The following is a 21,057-nucleotide window of genomic DNA, read 5'->3' on the forward strand; positions in this document are numbered from 1 at the left end:
GCTTTAGGGCTTCTAAAATGCCAGGGCAGTATAAATACCCCACATGCGACCCCATTTTGGAAAGAAGACACCCCAAGGTATTCAATGAGGGGCATGGCGAGTTAATATAAAAAAAAATATTTTGCCACAAGTTAGCGGAAATTGATTTTATTTATTTTTTTCTCACAAAGTCTCCCTTTCCGCTAACTTGGGACAAAAATTTCAATCTTTCATGGACTCAATATGCCCCTCACGGAATACCTGGGGGTGTCTTCTTTCCGAAATGGGGTCACATGTGGGGTATTTATACTGCCCTGGCATTCTAGGGGCCCTAAAGCGTGAGAAGAAGTCTGGAATATAAATGTCTAAAAATTTTTACGCATTTGGATTCCGTGAGGGGTATGGTGAGTTCATGTGAGATTTAATTTTTTGACACAAGTTAGTGGAATATGAGACTTTGTAAGAAAAAAATAATAATTTCCGCTAACTTGGGCCAAAAAAATGTCTGAATGGACAGAGGGGTGAAAATGTAAGGACAGAGGGGTGATCAATGACAGAGGGGTGATCAACGACAGGGGGGTGATCAATGACAGGGGGGTGATCAATGACAGGGGGGTGATCAATGACAAGGGGGTGATCAGGGAGTCTATATGGGGTGATCACCCCCCTGTCATTGATCACCCCCCCCCCATAAGGCTCCATTCAGATGTCCGTATGTGTTTTGCGGATCCGATCCATGTATCCGTGGATCCGTAAAAATCATACGGACATCTGAATGCAGCCTGACAGGGAGGGTGATCAATGACAGGGGGGGTGATCAATGACAGGGGGGTGATCAGGGAGTCTATATGGGGTGATCCCCCCCCCTGGAAGGCTCCAGGGAGACGCCTGTATGTGTTTTGCGGATCCGATCCATCTATCAATGACAGGGGGGTGATCAATGACAGGGGGGTGATCAATGACAGGGGGGTAATCAATGACAGGGGGGTGATCAGGGAGTCTATATGGGGTGATCACCACAGTCATTGATCACGCCCCTGTAAGGCTTCATTCAGACGTCCGGATGCGTTTTGCGGATCCGATCCATCTATCAGTGCATCCGTAAAAATCATGCGGACATCTGAATGGAGCTTTACAGGGGGGTAATCAATGACAGGGGGGTAATCAATGACAGGGGGGTGATCAGGGAGTCTATATGGGGTGATCACCACAGTCATTGATCACGCCCCTGTAAGGCTCCATTCAGACGTCCGTATGCGTTTTGCGGATCCGATCCATCTATCAGTGGATCCGTAAAAATCATGCGGACATCTGAATGGAGCTTTACAGGGGGGTGATCAATGACAGGGGGGTAATCAATGACAGGGGGGTGATCAGGGAGTCTATATGGGGTGATCACCACAGTCATTGATCACGCCCCTGTAAGGCTCCATTCAGACGTCCGTATGCGTTTTGCGGATCCGATCCATCTATCAGTGGATCCGTAAAAATCATGCGGACGTCTGAACGGAGCTTTACAGGGGGGTGATCAATGACAGGGGGGTGATCAGGGAGTCTATATGGGGTGATCACCACAGTCATTGATCACTCCCCTGTAAGGCTCCATTCAGACGTCCGTATGCGTTTTGCGGATCCGATCCATCTATCAGTGGATCCGTAAAAATCATGCAGACATCTGAATGGAGCTTTACAGGGGGGTAATCAATGACAGGGGGGTGATCAGGGAGTCTATTTGGGGTGATCACCACAGTCATTGATCATGCCCCTGTAAGGCTCCATTCAGACGTCCGTATGCGGTTTGCGGATCCGATCCATCTATCAGTGGATCCGTAAAAATCATGCGGACATCTGAATGGAGCTTTACAGGGGGGTGATCAATGACAGGGGGGTAATCAATGACAGGGGGGTGATCAGGGAGTCTATATGGGGTGATCAGGGGTGATCAAGGGTGAATAAGGGGTTAATAAGTGACAGGGGGGGGAGGTGTAGTGTAGTGGTGCTTGGTGCAACATATTACTGAGCTACCTGTGTCCTCTGGTGGTCGATCCAAACAAAGGGGACCACCAAAGGACCAGGTAGCAGGTATATTAGACGCTGTTATCAAAACAGCGTCTAATATACCTGTTAGGGGTTAAAAAAAAACACATCTCCAGCCTGCCAGCGAACGATCGCCGCTGGCAGGCTGGAGATCCACTCTCTTACCTTCCGTTCCTGTGAGCGCGCGTGCCTGTGTGCGCGCGTTCACAGGAAATCTCGGCTCACGCAAGATGACGCCAATGCATCAAAGACCGCTAATTAAGTATTTTACCAAAAATGAGTGTTTAATTAAACCCAGAATATTATTGCAGTATTTCAAGCTTGTATTTCACACTGACAGTTGCAGCAAAGGCGGCAAATTTAGTATTTTGCCCATAATGTTTTTTTTTTTTTTTCTAACTGAATATAACAGCAGTATCTAACACTTGTATTTCCCACTGACAGATGCAGCAAAGGCCGCAAATTTTGTATTTTGCCCAAAATGGGTGTTTTTTTTAAATAACAAAATATAGCAGCAGCATCTAACGCTTATATTTCACACTGACAGATGCAGCAAAGGCCCCAGATGTAGGGTATTGCCAAAAAAATAGATTTTTTTTAATCACAGAATATATAAGGCAGTATCTAACGCTTGTATTTTACATTGACAAATGCAGCAAAGGCCGCTAATTAAGTGTATTGCCCAAAATATATATATATTTTTTTATCCAGAATATTATTGCAGTATTTCAAGCTTGTATTTCACACAGACAGATGCAGCAAAGGCTGCAAATTTAGTATTTTCCCCAAAATTAGCGTTTTTTTAATAACAGATTATAACAGCAGTATTTATCGCTTGTATTTGACACTGACAGATGCAGCAAAGGCCGCAAATTTAGTATTTTGCCCAAAAAGTTTTTTTTTTAAATAACAAAATATAACAGCAGAATCTAACGCTTGTATTTCACACTGACAAATGCATCAAAGACCGCTAATGAAGAATTTTGCCCAAAATGGGTGTTTTTTTTAACCCAGAATATTTTTGCAGTATTTCAAGCTTGTATTTCACACTGGCAGATGCAGCAAAGGCCCCAGATGTAGGGTATTGCCAAAAAATTGTGTTTTTTTAAACCCAGAATATTATTGCAGAGTTTCAAGCTTGTATTTCACACTGGCAGATGCAGCAAAGACCCCTAATCAAGTATTTTGGCCAAAATTGATGTTTTTTAAATAACATAATATTATTTCAGTATTTCAAGCTTGTATTTTACAATGACAGATGTAGCAAAAGCCCTAGATGTAGGGTATTGCCAAAAATCTGTGTATTTTTAAACCCAGAATATTATTGCAGTATTTCAAGCTTGTATTTCACACTGACAGAAGCATCAAAGGCCCCAGGTATTGCTAAAAATGGGTGTTTTTTTAAACCTAGAATATTATTGCAGTATTTTAAGCTTGTATTTCACACAGACAGATGCAGCAAAGGCCGCAAATTTAGTATTTTGCCAAAATGGGTGTTTTTATAATCACAGAATATAACAGCAGTATCTGACGCTTGTAATTCACACTGAAAAATGCAGCAATGGCCGCTAATTAACAATATTGCCCAAAATGGGTGTTTTTTTTAAACCCAGATTATTGCAGTATTTCAAGCTTGTATTTTACACTGACAGATGCAGCAAAGGCCGCAAATTTAGTATTTTGCTCAAAATTTGTGTTTTTTTAATAACAGAATATAACAGCAGTATCTATCGCTTGTATTTCACACTGACAAATGCAGCAAAGGCCGCAAATTTAGTATTTTGCAAAAAATGGGTGATTTTTAAATAACAAAATATAACAGCAGTATCTAACTCTTGGATTTCACAATGACAAATGCATCAAAGGCCGCTAATGAAGAATTTTGCCCAAAATGGGTGTTTTTTTAAACCCAGAATATTATTGCAGTATTTCAAGTTTGTATTTCACACTGACAGATGCAGCAAAGGCTGCAAATTTAGTATTTCGCCTAAAATTTGTGTTTTTTAAATAACAGAATATAACAGCAGTATCTAACGCTTGTATTTCACACTGACAAATGCAGCAAACACACTTAATTTAGTATTTTACCCAAAATGGGTGTTTTTTTAATAAAAGAAAATAGCAGCAGTATCAAACGCTTGCATTTCACACTGACAGATGCAGCAAAGGCCGCAAATTTTGTATTTTGCCAAAAATGGATGTTTTTTTATTCACAGAATATAATAGCAATATCAAACGCTTGTATTACACACTGTATTGACAGATGCAGCAAAGGCCGCAAATTTAGTATTTTGCCCAATATGGGTGTTTTTTTATTCACAGAATATAACAGCAGTATCAAACGCTTGTATTTCACACTGACAAATGCAGCAAAGGCCGCTAATTAAGAATATTGCCCAAAATAGTTGTTTTTTTTAAACCCAGAATATTGTTGCAGTATTTCAAGCTTGCATTTCACACTGACAGATGCAGCAAAGGCTGCAAATTTAGAATTTTGCCCAAAATTGGTGTTTTTTTTAATAATAGAATATAACAGCAATATCTAACGCTTGTATTTCACACTGACAAATGCAGCAAACGCAGTTAATTTAGTATTTTACCCAAAATGGGTGTTTTTTTATTCACAGAATATAACAGCAGTATCAAACACTTGTATTTCACACTGACAAATGCATCAAAGGCAACTAATGAAGAATTTTGCCCAAAATAGTTGTTTTTTTAAACCCAGAATATTATTGCAGTATTTCAAGCTTGTATTTCACACTGACAGATGCAACAAAGGCTGCAAATTTAGTTTTTTGCTCAAAATTGGTGTTTTTTAAATAACAGAATATAACAGCAGTATCTAACGCTTGTATTTCACACTGACAGATGCAGCAAAGGCCGCAAATTTTGTATTTTGCCCAAAATGTTTTTTTTTTTTATAACTGAATATAACAGCAGTATCTAACGATTGTATTTCACACTGACAGATGCAGCAAAGGCTGCAAATTTCGTATTTTGCCCAAAATGGGTGTTTTTTTTAATAACAGAATATAGCATCAGCATCTAACGCTTATATTTCACACTGACAGATGCAGCAAAGGCCCCAGATGTAGGGTATTGCCAAAAAAATTGATGTTTTTTTTAATCACAGAATATATAAGGCAGTATCTAACGCTTGTATTTTACACTGACAAATGCAGCAAAGGACGCTAATTAAGTATTTTGCCCAAAATGGGTGTTTTTTTTTAAACCCAGAACATTATTGCAGTATTTCAAGCTTGTATTTCACACTGACAGATGCTGCAAAGGCCCCAGATGTAGGGTATTGCCAAAAATGGGTGATTTTTTAAACCTAGAATATTATTGCCGTATTTCAAGCTTGTATTTCACACTGACAGATGCAGCAAAGGCCGCAAATTTAGTATTTTGCCCAAAATGGGTATTTTTTTAATAACAGAATATAACAGCAGTATCTAACGCATGTATTTCAAACCGACAAATGCAGCAAAGTCTGCTAATTAAGTATTTTGCCCAAAATGTTTTTTTTTTTTTGTATTGCCAAAAAAATTGATGTGTTTTTTAATCACAGAATATAACAGCAGAATCTAACGCTTGGATTTTACACTGCCAAATGCAGCAAAGGATGCTAGTTAAATATTTTGGCCAAAATGGGTGTTTTTTTTTAAACCCAGAATATTTTTGCTGTATTTCAAGTTTGTATTTCACACTGACAGATGTAGCTAAAGCCGCTAATCAAGTATTTTGCCCAAAATTGGTGTTTTTTAAATAACAGAGCACTATTGCAGTATTTCAAGCTTGTATTTCACACTGACAGATGAAGCAACGGCCCCAGATTTAGGGTATTGCCAAAAATGGGTGTTTTTTCAAACCTAGAATATTATTGCAGCATTTCAAGTTTGTACGGTATTTCACACTACAGATGCAGCAAAGGCTGCAAATTTAGTATTTTGCCCAAAATTTGAGTTTTTTTAAAAACAGAATATAACAGCAGTATCTAACGCTTGTATTTCACACTGTAAAATGCAGCAAAGGCCGCTAATTTAGTATTTTGCCCAAAATGGGTGTTTATTTAATCACAGAATATAACAGCAGTATCTAAAGCTTGTAATTCACACTGAAAAATGCAGAAAAGGCCGCTAATTAAGTATATTGCCCAAAATGGGTGTTTTTTTTTAAACCCAGAATATTATTGCAGTATTTCAAGCTTGTATTTCACACTGACAGATGCAGCAAAGGCTGCAAATTTTGTATTTTTCCCACAATGGGTGTTTTTTAAATAACAGAATATTATTGCGGTATTTCAAGCTTGTATTTCACATTGACAGATGTAGCAAAAGCCGCAAATTTTGTATTTTGCCCACAATGTTTTTTTTTTTAAATAACAGAATATTATTGCGGTATTTTATGCTTGTATTTCACATTGACAGATGTAGCAAAAGCCGCAATTTAGTATTTTGCCCACAATGGGTGTTTTTTAAATAACAGAATATTATTGCGGTATTTCAAGCTTGTATTTCACATTGACAGATGTAGCAAAAGCCGCAAATTTTGCATTTTGCCCATAATGTTTTTTTTAAATAACAGAATATAACAGCAGTATCTAATGCTTGTATTTCACACTGACAAATGCAGCAAAGGCAACTAATGAAGAATTTTGCCCAAAATAGTTTGTTTTTTTTAAACCCAGAATGGGTGTTTTTTTTAACCCAGAATATTATTACAGTTTTTCAAGCTTGTATTTCACACTGATAGATGCAGCAAAGGCCGCAAATTTAGTATTTTGCCCAAAATGGGTGTTTTTTTTATTCACAGAATATAACAGCAGTATCAAACGCTTGTATTTCACACTGACAAATGCAGCAAACACACTTAATTTAGTATTTTACCCAAAATGGGTGTTTTTTTAATAAAAGAAAATAGCAGCAGTATCAAACGCTTGCATTTCACACTGACAGATGCAGCAAAGGCCGCAAATTTTGTATTTTGCCAAAAATGGATGTTTTTTTATTCACAGAATATAATAGCAATATCAAACGCTTGTATTACACACTGTATTGACAGATGCAGCAAAGGCCGCAAATTTAGTATTTTGCCCAATATGGGTGTTTTTTTATTCACAGAATATAACAGCAGTATCAAACGCTTGTATTTCACACTGACAAATGCATCAAAGGCAACTAATGAAGAATTTTGCCCAAAATAGTTGTTTTTTTTAAACCCAGAATATTATTGCAGTATTTCAAGCTTGTATTTCACACTGACAGATGCAGCAAAGGCTGCAAATGTAGTATTTTGCCCAAAATTGGTGTTTTTTTTAATAATAGAATATAACAGCAATATCTAACGCTTGTATTTCACACTGACAAATGCAGCAAACGCAGTTAATTTAGTATTTTACCCAAAATGGGTGTTTTTTTATTCACAGAATATAACAGCAGTATCAAACACTTGTATTTCACACTGACAAATGCATCAAAGGCAACTAATGAAGAATTTTGCCCAAAATAGTTGTTTTTTTAAACCCAGAATATTATTGCAGTATTTCAAGCTTGTATTTCACACTGACAGATGCAACAAAGGCTGCAAATTTAGTTTTTTGCTCAAAATTGGTGTTTTTTAAATAACAGAATATAACAGCAGTATCTAACGCTTGTATTTCACACTGACAGATGCAGCAAAGGCCGCAAATTTTGTATTTTGCCCAAAATGTTTTTTTTTTTTATAACTGAATATAACAGCAGTATCTAACGATTGTATTTCACACTGACAGATGCAGCAAAGGCTGCAAATTTCGTATTTTGCCCAAAATGGGTGTTTTTTTTAATAACAGAATATAGCAGCAGCATCTAACGCTTATATTTCACACTGACAGATGCAGCAAAGGCCCCAGATGTAGGGTATTGCCAAAAAAATTGATGTTTTTTTTAATCACAGAATATATAAGGCAGTATCTAACGCTTGTATTTTACACTGACAAATGCAGCAAAGGACGCTAATTAAGTATTTTGCCCAAAATGGGTGTTTTTTTTTAAACCCAGAACATTATTGCAGTATTTCAAGCTTGTATTTCACACTGACAGATGCTGCAAAGGCCCCAGATGTAGGGTATTGCCAAAAATGGGTGATTTTTTAAACCTAGAATATTATTGCCGTATTTCAAGCTTGTATTTCACACTGACAGATGCAGCAAAGGCCGCAAATTTAGTATTTTGCCCAAAATGGGTATTTTTTTAATAACAGAATATAACAGCAGTATCTAACGCATGTATTTCAAACCGACAAATGCAGCAAAGTCTGCTAATTAAGTATTTTGCCCAAAATGTTTTTTTTTTTTTGTATTGCCAAAAAAATTGATGTTTTTTTAATCACAGAATATAACAGCAGAATCTAACGCTTGGATTTTACACTGCCAAATGCAGCAAAGGATGCTAGTTAAATATTTTGCCCAAAATGGGTGTATTTTTTAAACCCAGAATATTATTGCAGTATTTCAAGTTTGTATTTCACACTGACAGATGTAGCTAAGGCCACTAATCAAGTATTTTGCCCAAAATGGGTGTTTTTTAAATAACAGAACACTATTGCAGTATTTCAAGCTTTTATTTCACACTGACAGATGAAGCAACGGCCCCAGATTTAGGGTATTGCCAAAAATGGGTGTTTTTTCAAACCTAGAATATTATTGCAGCATTTCAAGTTTGTACGGTATTTCACACTACAGATGCAGCAAAGGCTGCAAATTTAGTATTTTGCCCAAAATTTGAGTTTTTTTAAAAACAGAATATAACAGCAGTATCTAACGCTTGTATTTCACACTGTAAAATGCAGCAAAGGCCGCTAATTTAGTATTTTGCCCAAAATGGGTGTTTATTTAATCACAGAATATAACAGCAGTATCTAAAGCTTGTAATTCACACTGAAAAATGCAGCAAAGGCCGCTAATTAAGTATATTGCCCAAAATGGGTGTTTTTTTTTAAACCCAGAATATTATTGCAGTATTTCAAGCTTGTATTTCACACTGACAGATGCAGCAAAGGCTGCAAATTTTGTATTTTTCCCACAATGGGTGTTTTTTAAATAACAGAATATTATTGCGGTATTTCAAGCTTGTATTTCACATTGACAGATGTAGCAAAAGCCGCAAATTTTGTATTTTGCCCACAATGTTTTTTTTTTTAAATAACAGAATATTATTGCGGTATTTTATGCTTGTATTTCACATTGACAGATGTAGCAAAAGCCGCAATTTAGTATTTTGCCCACAATGGGTGTTTTTTAAATAACAGAATATTATTGCGGTATTTCAAGCTTGTATTTCACATTGACAGATGTAGCAAAAGCCGCAAATTTTGCATTTTGCCCATAATGTTTTTTTTAAATAACAGAATATAACAGCAGTATCTAATGCTTGTATTTCACACTGACAAATGCAGCAAAGGCAACTAATGAAGAATTTTGCCCAAAATAGTTTGTTTTTTTTAAACCCAGAATGGGTGTTTTTTTTAACCCAGAATATTATTACAGTTTTTCAAGCTTGTATTTCACACTGATAGATGCAGCAAAGGCCGCAAATTTAGTATTTTGCCCAAAATGGGTGTTTTTTTTATTCACAGAATATAACAGCAGTATCAAACGCTTGTATTTCACACTGACAAATGCAGCAAAGGCGGCAAAGTAAGTATTTTGCCCATAATGTTTTTTTTTTTATAACTGAATATAACAGCAGTATCTAACGCTTGTATTTCACACTGACAGATGCAGCAAAGGCTGCAAATTTAGTATTTTGCCCAAAATGGGTGTTTTTTTAATAACAGAATATAGTAGCAGCATCTAACGCTTATATTTCACACTGACAGATGCAGCAAAGGCCCCAGATGTAGGGTATTGCCAAAAATGGGTGATTTTTTAAACCTAGAATATTATTGCAGTATTTCAAGTTTGTATTTCACACTGACAGATGCAGCAAAGGCCGCAAATCTAGTATTTTGCCAAAATGGGTGTTTTTTTTGTTTTTGTTTTTACATTTATTTTATTAGTTCCACCAATAAAAGAGAAATACAAGCTTTAGTTACAAGTCCAGTAAATAGGTGTTACAATTTTCATTTTTCATATAAACAGTGAAAACATCCCCCCCAAGACCCATCCCACCCTCCCTCCCAACTGAGTCACCACTTCAATAGTCACCAGTATCAGACATTCATTCAATAGCTTTAATTACATAAAATAAACATATTGTCGGATTAAGCGACAGCATGACTTGCGTTATATTTCTATCACCCTATCCATCTAAATTGTCGAGAGGCAATCTCCCCAACGTCCCCTTAAGTGCTTCCAAGCTTTACCATTCCGTGTATTTGAATGTTTGCATGAACCTTCTTTATCTCCTGTGGGGTAAAACTATTTGTGATATAGGTCCTCCACCTCCTGAAAAAACATTTAGTTTTTTTATTGTTGTTTAGTTCCGCTTCTGATTTATCTAGGTACATGAAATGTGTCATCTGCGTCTTTACCTCTTGCAATTGAGGTACCTCTGTTTTCAGCCACCCCTGCAATAAGCATCGCAGGGACACCACCAAGGCCGCATCTACTATTATATGAGGGGGAGAACCTGCATCTCCATGGTCGTGAAACATAAGGACCTCAGGGGCTAGTCTCAAAGTACAACCCAGCTTATCCCTAATCCAACACCTGACCTGTTCCCAAAATCATTGTACATGTGGACATAGCCAAACGCAATGTACCAGGTCGGCTTTATCTAACCCACATTTCGGACAAGCTACCAGGAAAGCTGTATTATCAGACCTTCTGGGAAATGTAAAGGCATATATGGCCGAGTGCATCAATCTAAGATGCGTTTCTCTCCATACTTCGCACGGTACCGCCTTGCACACTCTGGCCCATCCCTGTAAGACTTGTTCAGCAGTTACCGCAATATTGAGTTTCTTTTCCCATTTTTTTAAAAGATCTTGCGCAGACGCTTTGTTACTTGATTCTCGCAACTCTTGGTATATACGAGAAATGGAAAGTTTGGAATTTCCACCCCCTAATGTAAAAACCAGAGAGTTACCTGTACATACACCTGACACATCTCTCAGTCTGTCTCTACAGAAAAGGTACACCTGTTGGAAGGGGAGAGCGTGAGAGCTTTCCAGGTCATATTTCTGACATAATTCTGTAAAAGTAAGATATCTTTTCTCAGGGATGTGAATAAGATCAAGTAGGGTCTTGATACCTTTTGCTCTCCACACCCTGAACATCTTGTTTGTGTCCCCTTGTGGGAATTCCGGGTGTCTTCACAGATGCATGACCTTGGACGCTAGAAATGTTTTTTTCGCTAGTTTATGCACTTCCTTCCACGCTACTACCGTGTCACGGATGATAGTGGAGTGTTTAAGACTCATTATCAGAAGCTGTCTCCTCGTATGAAGTAGATTGACTAACGGCCATGGACTGGACAAATGGGTCTCCAAATCAAAATTGGAGAAGTGACTAGTCCCATGTATCCAGTCCAAACAATGTCTAAAGAGACACGCCAGATTATACACTCTAATATTCGGCACATTCAAACCACCTTTATCTCTTGGTAGCATTAGCTTTGTCAGTGCAATACGTGGTTTCTTCCCTGACCACAGAATCCTGGTGAACACTGAGTGAAGACCTTGGACATCGGAGTGTTGTAAAAGTACAGGGATCGTCTGTAGGGGATACAGCAGCTTAGGAAAGCACAACATTTTCAGTACATGACTTCTACCCGTTAAAGAGAGTGGGAGACCCTGCCATCTAGTAAAATCGTCAGCAATAGTTTTAAACAGGGGGGGATAGTTCAGATCATAGAGGGACGATGGTGACCTCCCAATTTTGATGCCCAGGTAAGTGATGTGGGAATTGCTCACCGATATGTTCCTACACGATTCCGGAAGCATGTCCTTCAATTTTAGAGATGTTAATGGTAAAATCACAGATTTGTCCAGGTTTATCTTAAATCCGGAGACCGGTTCAAAGGAGTCCACGAGCTGCAAAACCTTCTCTAGGTCATCAACTGGGTCTGCCATGAATAATAATATATCATCCGCGAAAAGGGATGTAAATATTTCTTTCTGGCCCACTCTTATTCCCCTAAAGATGTCCCCTCCATCTAGCATGTGAGCCAACGGTTCAAGTGCTAGATTGAACAATAACGGGGAAAAGGGGGCATCCCTGGTGTGTACCCCTGCATAACAGAAAGGGAGAGGATAGGAAACCCGGGATTGCTATTCGGGCTTTGGGCGCGGTGTATAAGGCTGAGACAAAGGTTCGGATTGGGCCACTAAATCGCATCCTATTTAGAACTTCCTCCAGCCAATCCCATCGGACATTATCAAACGCCTTCTCCGCGTCAATTGCCATCAGAGATGGACGCGGAGAAGAGCACACGTTACCCTGTACAGCATCTAACACTGCCAGGACTTTCCTAATGTTAGAAACTGCTGGCCTTCCTTTAATAAATCCAGATTGGGGAAGTGAAATTAATGTCGGCATAAGATGGGAGAGTCTGTCAGCTATAATCTTTGCCCCTATCTTGAGGTCTACGTTGATCAAAGATATTGGGCGATACGAGGCGGGGAGTAAGACATCTTTCCCTGGCTTGGGGATCAGTTTAATATATGCTGTTGCTGACAGTGGAGCTCCCGCTAGTATCCCATTGAACACCCCCGCTAGTGGGCCTTTAAAGTCATCTCCCAACATCTTAAAAAATTCCCCTGTGTAGCCGTCCAGGCCTGGGGCTTTGTGCAAGTGCAGGCCTTTAATGACCGCAAGAACCTCGGTTTCTGATATTGGGAGTTTAAGGATTCCAACTGGCTATCAGAGAGGGATGGTAATGCCACACATTTGGATAGGAAGGTCGATAGGGGAGTTTTGGCCCCTGGATCCTTATATAGATCCCTATAATAATCCCCCAGAATAGAGACTATTTTATCAGGTTTAACATGAACTACCCCCCTAGTGTCCGCGAGTTTTAAGATGTGAGATTGACGCCTCGAGTTTTTAATGAGATTGGCTAGCAGTTTACCCGACTTATTACCGCCCCTAAAAAACTGAGCCAGACATATCACATCTCATCTTCCTCTCATACCATAAATTGTAGTCCCTTTTAGCCAATTGCCAGACCTTCTTAGTTTGCTCAGTAGGAGAGGTCTGATAAGTGGTATAGGCGGTGCATAGAGAAAGACTGAGGTCATGCAGCTGTTGTGTTATCTTTTTTTTAAGTCCCCTCACATACACTATAATCCTACCTCTAAGCACAGCTTTGGCAGTGTCCCAGAATAGTGAAGGGTTGTTTGCACTAGTTATATTATCCCCCATGAATTCCAGGTACCAGCCCCGGAGGATATCCCTGAAGTTGTCATCATTATACAGGTAGGAGGGGAACCTCCATATGATGTCCTGGCCTTTCGGTTGATATTCTAAGAGGGTCACAGATATTGGGGCGTGATCCGAAATTACCATGTCATGGATGATTGGTTCCGCTACCCTAGACTTCAGAGTCCCTGACACTAGAAGGTAGTCTATCCTGGACCATGATTCATGCGGTGACGAGTAGAAGGTAAAATCTCTGCTATCCGGGTTCATATATCTCCAGATGTCTGAGAGGGCAGTATCTCGTAAGAAGGGCTCCAAAACCTTGTCATGCATATGAGTTAAATCATAACGAGTGTTCGATCTTCTCCTATCTTCTGCTGTATTAACTACGGTGTTAAAGTCCCCTCCTACTAACCGCTTTGTGACATGGTCCCTATTTAGCTTAACCCCCAGATCAGCAAAAAATTGCTTGTTATCCTTATTTGGGCCGTAAATGTTGTATATCTTGAGTTCATCTGAATTTATGGTAAGATGTAAAGTACACCATCGTCCCCCATCATCAGACACAATCCCCAGAATATTGTAGGCCTGATTTTTGTGAAGGAGAAACAGAACCCCTGCTTTGTGGTTTACTGCGGATGAGCCCACTACTTTCCCCACCCAAGATTTCTCCAATCTATGGAAGTCACTTTCTGTCAAGTGGGTTTCTTGTAGCATTGCAATGTCGGCCTTCAGGTGTTTTAGCCGTCTCAATATCATATTACGCTTTTGGGGCGAGAGTAGCCCTTTAACGTTCCATGACACAATTTTCATAACGTTGACAGAGAATGAGGTACCTTCTCAAGGTGACTATCAATGAATGACTAACCATTTCCCCATTTTGCTTTCCCTCCCCCACTCCCCCCTCCCCTTTCCAACAATAATAACCCTTATCAACCATGGACTAACACGGAGCAAAGGAAAGCACAGATCAAAGTAATGCTTCCTTCTCAACTCCCCTAGACTTCACTTTTTTCTAACCTGTGACGTCAGACACTATAATATCTCTCAACCTTCCCCTCTCACAATACAGCTCATATGTTGGGCTCCCACAATAGACATAGTACATAAGATGAGAAAACAATAAGGCATAAGTGAGGTAACATAGGAAAAATAGTTATCCAATAATCACCACCAGAGTTTCGATTTAACCGCCTCCGGACCGCCTAACGCAGGATCGCGTTCCGGAGGCGGCAGCACAGAGTCACGCATATACGCGTCATCTCGCGAGACGCGAAATCTCGCTCAAAGCCGGCCCGTGCATGCGCATCGCGGGCCGGCAAAAGTTAGAGGGGGCTTGGGTCATCAGCTTGCCAGCCAATGATCGTCGCTGGCAAGCTGATGATTTTTAAAAAATCAAATGAAAAGCCAGATAACACATTATATTTGTAAATATGATGTGTTAAATGGCTTGTCTGCTCCTCTGCTGGTCCTTTTTGTCGGTTGGTTCCAGCAGAGGAGCAGACATCACAGAGAGTAGCACCAAACACTACACCTTAGCCCCAGATCCCCCCCATCACCCGAATTAACCCCTTGATCACCCCTTGCTCGCCCCTGTCAATCACCTAGTGAAAGGAAAAAAGTGATCAGTGTAAACTGTCACTTTTTTTTTCTCACTGGTATTGACTGATAGGTTTTAGGATAGTTTAGGCCCCTTGGTTAGGTAGTTTAGCGTCAGTTAGCGCCCAGCCCACCGCACCACAGTCACTGATTCGCTGATTAGCGTATCGCTAATCAGCATTTGTACTTTTATAGTATCTGTAAGTGATCAAAACTGATCACAGTCAGATCTATAATTGTATTAGTGTCACCTTAGCTCGCCCTCCACCCAAAACGCAGTGTTTGCCCGATCAGGCCTGATCGGTCGCCCACACGTGCGTTCACCCACGCCCGCCCCACCAGGTGACAAAAAATATTATATTTTTTGATCACTGCACAATCACTTTCCAAGCGCTGTGACGATAAAAAAAATCAGTTTTGATATTTTTTATCAATCGCAGCGGCCTCCGGTAGTTCGCTAGCCTCCCCTTTGTAAGACAGGCTTGCTTTTTTTCTTGGGTAGTCTCAGGGAATACCCCTAAATTTAGTAGTCCAAATGTCAAACAGGGGGTATTCTTCTGAAGAGGCCTACAGGATTCTGACCCAGTCGGATGAGGAATGGGAACCCTCATCTGACGAATCTAGCGGGTCAGAATATGGACCTGTAGAGAGCAGTGGCAGTCTGACCCAAAGTTCGGACGAGGAGGTTGAGGTCCCTGATAGCACCAGGCGTACCCGGCCCCATGTCGCTAGACCACAGGTTGTGCAGGATCCGTTTCAAGGGCAGCAGCGCAGCCCTCCCTGGACCTAGTACCAGCACTGCCGTACAACATGATGACGTGGCGAGCACCAGAAGGGCAGTTGAAGCTGGTACGGTGGCACGTGCAATAGTTACCCCATCGCAGCCACCGCAAAGACAGGCCCGTAGAGCCCCTAGAGTCCCTGAGGTGCTGGCAAACCCTGATTGGCAGTCACCAACTTCAGCCGCACCTGTAGTTCCCCCTTTCACCGCCCAGTCTGGAGTTCTGGTTGAGACAGCTCAGATCGGTTCGGCCCTGGGATTTTTTGAGCTGTTCTTGACTGCGGAGCTCTTGGACTTAGTCGTGGCAGAAACAAATCGGTATGCCACACAATTTATATCCGCCAACCCGGGAAGCTAATATGCCCAGCCTTTCCGGTGGAAACCAGTCCAAGTTTCCGAAATTAAAATTTTTCTGGGCCTTCTCCTGAACATGGGTCTAACCAAAAAGCATGAATTGCGGTCATATTGGTCCACGAACCCGATTTATCACATGCCCATGTTCTCTGCTGCTATGTCCAGGGCACGTTTTGAGACCATCCTGCGTTTCCTGCACTTTAGCGACAACAGCACCTCCCGTCCCAGATGCCACCCAGCTTTTGACCGGCTCCACAAAATTCGGCCCCCTTATAGACCACTTCAACCAGAAATTTGCAGATTTGTATACCCCCGAGCAAAACATCTGCATAGACGAGTCCCTAATACATTTTACCGGGCGCCTTGGCTTCAAACAATACATCCCAAGCAAGCGCGCCCGGTATGGGGTCAAATTGCATAAGCTCTGTGAAAGGGCCACAGGCTATACCCACAAATTTCGGATCTATGAGGGAAAAGATCAGACCCTGGAGCCGGTCGGTTGCCCTGACTACCTGGGGAGCAGTGGGAAGACAGTCTGGGACTTGGTGTCACCCTTATTTGGCAAGGGGTACCATCTTTATGTGGACAATTTTTACACAAGTGTACCCCTCTTCAGGCATTTGTTCCTAGAACAGATTGGCTGCTGTGGCACTGTGCGACCTAGTCGCCGGGGCTTCCCCCAACGGCTCGTTACCACGCGCCTTGCAAGGGGGGAGAGGGCTGCCTTGTGTAACGAAGAACTGCTCGCGGTGAAATGGAGAGACAAGCGTGACGTTTACATGCTCTCCACCATTCACGCAGACACGACAATACAAATTGAAAGGGCAATCCGTGTCATTGAAAAGCCCCTCTCAGTCCACGACTATAATGCGCTCATGGGAGGGGTGGACTTCAATGACCAGATGTTGGATCCCTATTTAGTTTCCCGACGCACCAGACGCTGGTATAAAAAGGTGTCTGTATATTTGATTCAATTGGCGATGTACAATAGTTTTGTTCTCTACAGTAAGGCTGGGAGAACAGGATCCTTCCTCAAATTTCAGGAAGAGATCATCGCGAACCTCCTGTATCCAGGAGGTTCCGTGGCCCCAACCACCAGTGTAGTTAGCCGTCTACACGAGCGACATTTCCCCAGTGTCGTTCCTGGTACCTCAACCCAACAGTCACCCCGAAAAAGATGTTGTGTCTGTAGCAGGAGTGGAATAAGGCGTGACACCCGCTATTTCTGTCCTGACTGCCCTGACCACCCTGCCCTATGCTTTGGAGAGTGTTTCCGGAAGTACCACACACAGGTACACTTAGCATAGGGATTGCATCTCACAGGACAGGCACACAGGGCTATTATGGCCCTTTTACTCACAGCTGCTGCAAACCTCTCCTTTCACCTGGGATAAAGTGCATAATGTACTTCGCCACATCTTTGGGCGATTTGCGCTTTGCAAATTGTCCCATGAGGAAGAAGAGGTTTGTCCTATAAAAGGTAAAAAAAAAAATAATAATTACCGGTAAGCAAAAAAGTTAACGTTCAGTTCAAAAGTTTATATGTTCTGTTCAAAAGTTATTATAAAGTTAATAAATTTATTGCGTTGCGGCCTGTTTTTTTCTTTTTTTTTTTTTACCTTCCAGGTGGACCAACCGATCGACTAGCTGCAGCACTGATGTGCATTCTGACAGAAGCATTGCGCTGCTGTCAGATTACACAAAAGTCAGTGTATGCGGCGCTGCAAGACGAGATTTCTCCTCTGCAGTAAAAGATACGTTTGCCGAGGCATATGAGCTGAGGAGGCGGCGGTGTTCATATACTTTGGCAAACACTTTGTATATAAAAAAAATAATAAATCCCAACAATGATTTATTCATCCACATCGATTGATGTGAATGGAGAAATCGGGTTTGCCAGGGCATACGAGCTAAGTGGGTATGGATGTTGGGCGGAGCTCCTATGTCCTGGCAGACGCCTTTCCCCTCCTTTTTTTTTTTTGGCAGAGTTTTTCCATCCACATTGATCGATGAGAATGAAGAAATCTGTGCCGTTAATTTTTTCTTTCAGCCCAGAGGCTGAACGAAAAAACAAAAAATCTCATTACCCGTATGCTCAATATAAGGAGAATAGCAGAAACTCCTAATGCTGGCCATACATGTAATGATTGCGGAGACCCTCAAATGCCAGGGCAGTACAAACACCCCACAAATGACCCAATTTTGGAAAGAAGACACCCCAAGGTATTCCGTGAGGGGCATATTGAGTCCATGAAAGATTGAAATTTTTGTCCCAAGTTAGCGGAAAGGGAGACTTTGTGAGAAAAAAAAAAAAAAATAAACAATTTCCGCTAACTTGTGGCAAAAAAATCTTTTTTCTATGAACTCGCCATGCCCCTCATTGAATACCTTGGGGTGTCTTCTTTCCAAAATGGGGACACATGTGGGGCATTTATACTGCCCTGGCATTTTAGGGGCCCTAAAGAGTGATTAGAAGTCTGGGATCCAAATGTCTAAAAATGCCCCCCTAAAAGGAATGTGGGCCCCTTTGCGCATCTAGGCTGCAAAAAAGTGTCACACATGTGGTATCGCCGTACTCAGGAGAAGTTGGGGAATGTGTTTTGGGGTGTCATTTTACATATACCCATGCTGGGTTAGATAAATATCTTGGTCAAATGCCAACTTTGTATAAAAAAAATGGGAAAAGTTGTCTTTTGCCAAGATATTTATCTCACCCAGCATGGGTATATGTAAAATGACACCCCAAAACACATTGCCCAACTTCTCCTGAGTACGGAGATACCATATGTGTGACACTTTTTTGCAGCCTAGGTGGGCAAAGGGGCCCACATTCCAAAGAGCACCTTTCGGATTTCACCGGCCATTTTTTTACAGATTTTGATTTCAAACTACTTACCACACATTAGGGCCCCTAGAATGCCAGGGCAGTATAACTACCCCACAAGTAATCCCATTTTGTAAAGAAGACACCCCAAGGTATTCGCTGATGGGCATAGTGAGTTCATAGAAGTTTTTATTTTTTGTCACAAGTTAGTGGAATATGAGACTTTGTAAGAAAAAAAAAAGATAAAATCATCATTTTCCGCTAACTTGTGACAAAAAATAAAAAGTTCTATGAACTCACTATGCCCATCAGCGAATACCTTAGGTTGTCTACTTTCCGAAATGGGGTCATTTGTGGGGTGTTTGTACTGTCTGGCCATTGTAGAACCTCAGGAAACATGACAGGTGCTCAGAAAGTCAGAGGTGCTTCAAAAAGCGGAAATTCACATTTTTGTACCATAATTTGTAAACGCTATAACTTTTACCCAAACCATTTTTTTTTACCCAAACATTTTTTTTTATCAAAGACATGTAGAACAATAAATTTTGAGAAAAATTTATATATGGATGTAGTTTTTTTTGCAAAATTTTACAACTGAAAGTGAAAAATGAAATTTTTTTGCAATAAAATCATTACATTTCGATTAATAACAAAAAAAGTAAAAATGTCAGCAGCAATGAAATACCACCAAATGAAAGCTCTATTAGTGAGAAGAAAAGGAGGTAAAATTCATTTGGGTGGTAAGTTGCATGACAGAGCAATAAACTGTGAAAGTAGGGTAGGTCAGAAGTGTAAAAGGTGGCCTGGTCATTAAGGGTGTTTAAGGTAGGGGGGCTGAAGTGGTTAAAGTCCGTCGGTCGCTCCAGAAAGTCCTTCCAGACCTTTAGCATGTCTCTCAGCGATCTCCGACAAGTACTCTCCCCTGTTCTGTTTCTGAAGAGGGTCCGTCTGGTGCTCTCTTTGAAGCGTTTCGCTGACCATGGGTCACCGGCAGTAGCTTCCCATCCAGGGCAATTTCCGCCTCCTCCGGTGAAGTAAAGATTGTACTGGTGCTATCTAGCTTGAACACCTTTAATGTGGCTGGATTCATCAGGGCAAACCTGATCCCCCCGCGATGAAGCTGCGTGCACAGAGGTGAGAAGGCTTTGCGTTTTTTCGTGACTTCCACTGAATAGTCTCCAAATATAAGAATTTTCATTCCCCGTAGCATGATCGGTTCTTTACTTGCTTTGAAAGCTCTGAGGAGTGATTCTTTATCAGTGTAGTCCAAGTACCTCATTACCACTTGCCGTGGTCGATTATTCTGGCGGTCTTTTTCGGCCCAAGATGGTCCCACACGATGAGCCCGTTCCACCTTACATTGCCGTGTTATACCCAGGGCTTGTGGCAGTTCAGTTTCACAGATGCTTGCTAATTCTCCTGGCGGAATGGTTTCTTGAAGACCCACCAGCCACAGGTTGTTACGCCTAGACCTGTTCTCAAGGTCCTCTAGCTTGTCCCATAGGCATTTATTGTCAGCTAATGCCGTTTGCAGTTTCTGCAAGATCGACTCTGTGGTGTCCTCCTGTCACAAGCAGACAGCTGAGAAGTTCTGACAGGAGCCGTTCAGATCCTCCCCCTTGAGTTTCTTTGTTTTGGTTTCTGTTCCTCACCTCGTTAGGCTATCTCAGCTGTCATGCAGTCAGACTCATTACCTCCCTTTATATTCTCCCCCATAAGGTAGTTGGGTGTGGCTGATACAACTTCCTGGAATGAGTGTGCATGCTGTCTTCAGCTCCCAACTACCAGTTCTCAGTTCGTCTGCAGATAAGTGTTGTTTTAGTATTTATGATTTTCTGTTGTCTGGATCCAGGTGACCCTGACTTCCTCCGTGTCTGTGTAGGGAGCCGGTGGTCGTGTCCCCTCACTATTGTAGGGCCTTCAGGTTCAGATAGCCGAGGTACGTGGATATGCGCCCATTCACCTTTAGAGTGGTCGCATAGGCTGAGCAATAAGGGAGAGCGGCAGGTCGATTGCAGGGGTCTCCCTTTTTGTTCCTTAGTTGTGGATCCAGTGAGTCATCGTATGTTATTTGTATCATCTTGTTTCCTGTACACCATCCGTGACATTATCAGCCACCAAAACCGTCTAGCATGG

The sequence above is a fragment of the Bufo bufo genome, chromosome 4 (assembly GCF_905171765.1).
Source record: "Bufo bufo chromosome 4, aBufBuf1.1, whole genome shotgun sequence".
NCBI lineage: Eukaryota > Metazoa > Chordata > Amphibia > Anura > Bufonidae > Bufo > Bufo bufo.